The 6,484-nt window shown below is 43.2% G+C and overlaps 1 long non-coding RNA gene across 1 annotated transcript; it reads left to right on the forward strand.

Moving 5' to 3' along the window:
• On the forward strand, positions 1-5,503 carry LOC125944861 (uncharacterized). Its single transcript, XR_007466562.1, has 3 exons — positions 1-76; positions 4,203-4,435; positions 5,042-5,503. It is a non-coding gene; the product is annotated as an uncharacterized LOC125944861 (long non-coding RNA).
• Positions 5,504-6,484: the final 981 nt, after the last annotated feature.

Genomic DNA, 6,484 nt, shown 5'->3' on the forward strand with positions numbered 1-6,484 from the left:
TTAGTGGATGTTTACGACGAAATCACAACTGTAGTTGCTGGGCTTACAAATCTTTGCCCACCACTGTCAAAAAGAGGTGAGCGATATGGCTATACAAAATTCCGATTGCTCTTGAAGAAAGTGTGCCCTGTGACGCTGCTAACTATTTTACCATTATTTTCTAGCTTTAGTGCATGTTAGCATATGGGCACATAATGATGCAGAGATCGCATGTATGCACCAGCTTGTACCATGAATCTTTCTTGCTTAGCCGATTGATTCTTACAAAGCGTAGTGTTACCAGCTGCGTGCCTAAAACAAACTGCTCACACATAGAAATAACCAAACAAGTGGATTTCACAGTCAATTTTCAGAGTTCGCCCACGAGACACCATGTGTACTGAAAAACGCTTTATTGCAGGTATAGTGCATAACAGAGATCATGAAAAAAGGCGTAGGTTGCAAGATATCACAGAAATTTAGCACAATTTAAGATGCCATGGGAACACTTGTGAAAGCACTAACAAGCACCATCTCAAGATTCTTGGGTTTCACATTCAGTCTTTCTTCACTGAGTATTAGAGTGTAGCAGAAAAGGAATTCTCAACATTCACGAAACTTCGCAGTGCATACTAGTACTTTCAAATGTTTGACGATTTGATGTCATCAGGAGTGGCACAATATTCACCAGTTCTTTCAGTACCAAAAACCAGAGAAATTGGAGATTTAAACTAACTGTATTAGCAACATATCCATTGGGGATGGTTGCGAATACAGCCATTACAATCGCAAAGTGTTCGTGGTTATAAATGGCTGTTTTCAGTTAAGTTCACCAGCGAGTGATAACATTATAAACACGCTGCAGTTGCTTAGTAGCTTTGGTGTTGCACTGCTAAGCACGAGGTCGCGGGATCAAATCCTAGCCACGGCAGCCACATTTTAATTGGGACGAAATGCAAACACTGCCATGTACTATGCATTGGGTGTACGTTAAAGAATCCCAGGTTGTAAAAGTCAATCCGGAGCCTCCATAACATTATAAACAAACTACGGCTAGGACTAAAATGGGAAAGGGCATTTTTAGACTCGGAAAATCCAATATTTGCACCAAGATCGAAATAGGCATTTATAGGCACAATAAAAGTGCCCCTAACATGTTTCTAGTCCCATAGTTCATGCTTAATGTTAAATAGGCACGATAAGTATGTGAGGAAAAAAATAACCATTTTGCCTAAAGTTCTGGTCTCCAGTTATGATGCATGACTCCACATTGTTGGCTATATTATGCATGCAAAAAGGACTGTGACATTCTCAACACAACTTTCTGAAATACCAGTTGGTAAATTTGCACTTGCTTAACATATCACACACATAATACGATTGCTAAAAATACAAGTATTGTTCTATGGCACTTATAAAATTACGAGCACCAAGCGAGCTCACGAACATATCGGTTGAAATAATGTGTATGACTCATTGTTGCACTCAGATTCATAGGTGCTAAAGTTTTCAGAAAAAAAGGTTGAATGGCACTTGTATAAAATATGGAGCAGTAATTAAACTGGTAAAATATCACATTTCGTTGACTAGAACACATATCATGATTCATTGATAATGAAACACGAAAAGTATAAGTAACTGTGTTGGCAAACATGGTGCACAAAATTACACCCGTACTGTGCACTAGACAAAAATTCATAACCTCTAAAATGGACACTAAAAAGCTAAACTAAATATATAGCAGTATCACACGTTTCAGTTTGACAAGTCAAGAATGCAGTGGACTTTCAAAGCCGATTGATATACTTGCGGCACCGAATCGTCTTCGCCGTGTTCTCACTTTCCTTGCCATTTTTTGTCCATGTCTGCACTTTCTGCCTTGCTCTGGTGTTTCCTTACCGAGGAAGCTTTTTGTTCAGAGTGTGAATGCTAACACTGAGAGGATAAGGGGCCATTCAGTCTTTCACTGTGCATCTATCTCAATGGTGGTGGTACACACACGCATGAAAGGCAGGTGCATCACAATTTTTTTTCGAGGAGACCTTTCTGCATTCTCGACTTATCAATGACAGTAGAACACTGTATCACATGCTTCATTGATTGAACACTGTATCGCATGCTTCATTGAGTTCAAAATTAAAATTCGCAATTCTAATGGTAACAGACAGCAGAAAATTGTATTGAATGGTGAACATACCGTATCACAAGCAGCATTACACAACTTTGCTATTAAAAGACACTAAAGAGGAACATTAAATTAGTTTCATCTGATATGTTATCAGAATTCACTAAGTTTGGTCTTTCATTCCTTTATAAGGAAGTGTAGCATTTGTGTACTGATGCATTGACTAGTCCAAAGCAGATGCAGTCATTTAACATGAGGAGCTAGCACAGAAAGCCCATGTTTCATTTCTGTATCTTTTCCAGCTGACCAAGACCGTGCTCATGGCCAAAATAATATTTTGGCATCACCCGCCGTGGTTGCTCAGTGGCTATGGTGTTGGGCTGCTGAGCACGAGGTCGCAGGATCGAATTCCGGCCACGGCGGCCGCATTTCGATGGGTGCGAAATGCGAAAACACCCATGTACTTAGATTTAGGTGCACGTTAAAGAACCCCAGGTGGTCCAAACTTCTGGAGTCCCCCACTACAGCGTGCCTCATAATCAGAACTGGTTTTGGCACGTAAAACCCCATAATTTATTTTTTTAAATATTTTGCCATTACACCAATGTAATTTATGAATTCAGTGCAACATTCCTCCTTAGTGCCTTTCCAATGTTTTCAAAGTACAAAAAATTATACATTTGGATGTTTTTGAATACATGTAAAAAGCTTCCAAACATAAACTGCACAAGCCATGTTTATATTATGCTCCTAGTGGAATAGATTCTGAGTGCGTATAGTTCTACACAGAATTGCCAAGAATTATTCTGGGCATTACAATGTCCTTTAGAAAAATTTTCAAGCTCTCTTTGTGCGTCTGCATAAAACTCTCATCTCTTTCTACTACTACCAGATGCCCGCCCCCGTCAATGTGAATGTAGAAGTAGCATTTTGTGATGTTGTCCAGGTTTAGATGAAGCTGAGCTTGCACCTGGTAGTAGTAGGTATGACTTTCTTTCTATGTCCCATTGGCTGTAAGGCAGAACCCCTTTCTCTTCTGACCTTCAGCTACGAAGTCTTCGGGACTGCAATCTCTCAAGCAAAAAAGACGCTTTACTTCAACATGTGCAGGGTCATGGCAATCACATCGGAAAATTCCATCAGGGCTACAGCCAAGGAGTGGATAATTTGGGTTTATCATTAGTCCACATGCTTCAATGCGTGCATTAGAATGCATTGTCTGTAGGTGTTCAAGTAGCCGCTCTTTGGCCACAGGCTCATTTGTGACACCGTACAGAACAGCAGGCACGTTTAATGGCCGCGTGCTGAATATCTTATTCAGCAGTGTCGTGCACTGCACTCGCTTGGACCGACACACATCTTTGAAAATTGATGCCGTCACCCTGCCTTTTCGGTGCTGGTGCCACAGGGGATTATTTGCCTGCGTTCTTGTTGCAGATTCAATCCTCCTTGCCTCATTCTCTGTTATAGAAAATTTTTCTATAACTTCGGCTGCCAAGGCGCCCACATTTTCATTTCTAAACCCCTTTGAATTTAGAAGCCTGGCGGTATATGCGGACAGTGGTACTTCCAGTGTTACCTCTAGAGTAGAAGTAAAAGAATTTCGAGGGTCAGTGGCATCTTCTGGTACTGTTGCAGCAGCAACTACTCCTGGCTGGCAGGTTGTTAGCGTAAAAAGCCTTGCCGAAGGTGCAACCTGCAGGAGAAAAGCGAGAATTGCAGCCATTGAAATGTTAGGAGACCAATGTTAAAGTGCACTTGGTTAAGCTTGTTGTATGTTTCACCTGCTGCAGTCTTCCCAGGAAGCCTTTTACATCGGGGATTCCTTTCAGCTTCACTGCTCCACGTTCTTTTGGCACTGTTGGCATTGGCCCATAACGGTGCCGCTGATATGATATCTTCTTGGTTGGCTTGGATGGGATCTGCAAACAAAATTAGCATACATAAAACTGCACTAACTAGTATATTTGCTGGCACTGTTATTTTATAATGGCGCATCCAAACTGTCAATTTGCAGAAACTCCTGGCTTGTACTATTTTGCAGTAGTATTGCAATGCTAAAACCTATGTTGTCTTCTTTTACTATTACCTTCTTCAGGCGAGGCTGCACCCACTGGCATGGCAGATCAGTTGGAGCTGGATGGCCTGTGTTAACCTGTGTCCAAAAGTCAACAGCAAAGCAAACTGCAGCACTGTGACTGCAGACCCGCCCCAACCTGGAAAAATGCAAAAAAAGAGGTTTTTGTGTTTCTTGGCTGCTTAAGGTGTCTTGTGAGTTCATTCGAAGAATGGGAGCAGATACTGGACTGACAGCGGTACCGAAGAAAAAAAGTTGTCGCAGTTTCACCCGAAAGGCGAAGCATCAATTGCGATAGGCAACTTAGTAGAGAGCTATACGGAGTAAGGATAGTAGTTTTATCCGCTGTACAAACTTGGATATGCAGCAGCACCGGCAACACACAGCACTGTTGTCGACGCCGTCGGCGTTTTGCCCGCGTTCGCACAAAATGCGTGCGGCGTTGGTGACTGTTGCCGGAGCCTCTGATATAAATAGGCACTTGGTGCCGCAGCTAAACGTCGCCTCCCTTCCCTGCCCCCCCCCCCCCCACGGCCTTTCGTGCGTCAGAAGAAGGCGCGTTTGCTCTGCATATATGGTGATTGTAAAGGAGGAAAGAGACGCCTACTTCTGCAGCCCTTAAGGGAGCACGGCACAGAACGCGCGTTTGTTCTCCGCCGTGCGTTCACTCCCCGTGAAAGCGCGCGTCCCTCGCGCCCTTTCACTCGCACATACAGCGTTCGGCGGCGCGCGGCGACGATTTCATCTCCATTGACGTCATACGGAACCTCACGGCGACGGCGACGGCGACGGCAACGGCGACGCCGACGGCAGAAATCTGCTTTGGAGTGTCCATATAATTGCTATCGCAATAAAAAAAGACAGATTCAGTAGCCTTGCTGCTGCATGACAAAAGTGAGAAGCAGCGTGCACTGCCAGCATGCGGAATCAAGGAGGAAGAGAAGCGGAGAATGACGAGAAAAGTGGACGTCACCTTCAACCAGGGAAGAGGCGGGTTCCAGAAATCGGTTTAACGAAACTTTGAAATCAGTTGGAAGAGGCGAACTAGCGAGGACGTGAGCTGGAAAAAAGCACCCCTAGCTTCCTACTCGTCTAACCTGCTCCTCTGGCCAATACTCCCTACAACAACGGCCTTATCCTGTGCTACGGGGTCAACTTCATGGTCCATATGACAGCAACAAGGAATCAAGAACTCGTACACTCCACAGACTATAAAATTAAGACGTTGAGTTGGTGTAGTGCACGCTCAGTCAGTGACAATTAAGATGCCAATGCAACTGTAATGTAATGTATGGACTAACACCTATTTAGTCTACCCAGAAGGTGCCTTGAATTTGGTGTTTACTTAGTGTTGTTTCTTCCTGTAAGGTGCTTGAAATTTCTATGTGCTTGGTTTGCTGTAATCCCTGTTCATGTCCTTGTCACATGCATCGAGAATCGTGAGAAATAATTGGCGAACCTGTGAGGATCTCTTCACTGCAGTTTTTGAGCAATGTAGAACATGAATTTCTACAAGTTGGATATTGTTGCACAAAAGACAGGAAGTATGTCTAAGAGGTGAAGAACTCCCCAACTTCTTATGTGATGAAAAAGCTGCCGTGGTTATCATGAATGCAAAGTACACAATGGGGGGAGCAACGAACTCAACTAGACTAGGAAAATGCATAGCTAGTAGATATAGTACAATCAAAATTTTGGCAAAGGAAGGGGAAGACAACACTGCTGCAGAAGTTTAGATTGATAGCGGAAGGATTTCAGAAGTTTTCAGAAGTACTAGCCCATATGATGCTGAGACTGGGAAGCAGTTTGCATTTCGTCCCGGCAACTATTTTGACAGATAAATAGCAGTGTAGTGCAAAAATAAACAATGGAAATAGCAGTGTAGTCGATATTTTTTTTCTTACCCCGCCATGCACGAGCACCTGGTATCTTCAATTTCACCCTCCTCAGTCACGGCAATCCAACACTCGTACAGAAGCCCGGACCTCTGTGACGGGCTCACAAACCCTTTTAGAATACGCAGTCCCGGTCGCGGCACTGCTGTTTTAATATCATGGACTTTACCTGCAGAAACATATTTTTGAGGCAACATAGTTCATAAAGTGTTAACATCTCGAGTATAAACAACGTAGTGAAATGATGGATTCATAAAACATTTTCCCAATAAGGAGCACAAAGTGCAGTCAATGTCTGTATTAGTTGTTACATTCTAATGCAACTATTTGGTAGACTGTAGAGACCTTACACTACATACCAGATTTAACATACTGGTAGGCATCCAGGGCACGGAATGCGTTGGCAGG

Source organism: Dermacentor silvarum, chromosome 4 (genome assembly GCF_013339745.2).
Source record: "Dermacentor silvarum isolate Dsil-2018 chromosome 4, BIME_Dsil_1.4, whole genome shotgun sequence".
Taxonomy (NCBI): domain Eukaryota; kingdom Metazoa; phylum Arthropoda; class Arachnida; order Ixodida; family Ixodidae; genus Dermacentor; species Dermacentor silvarum.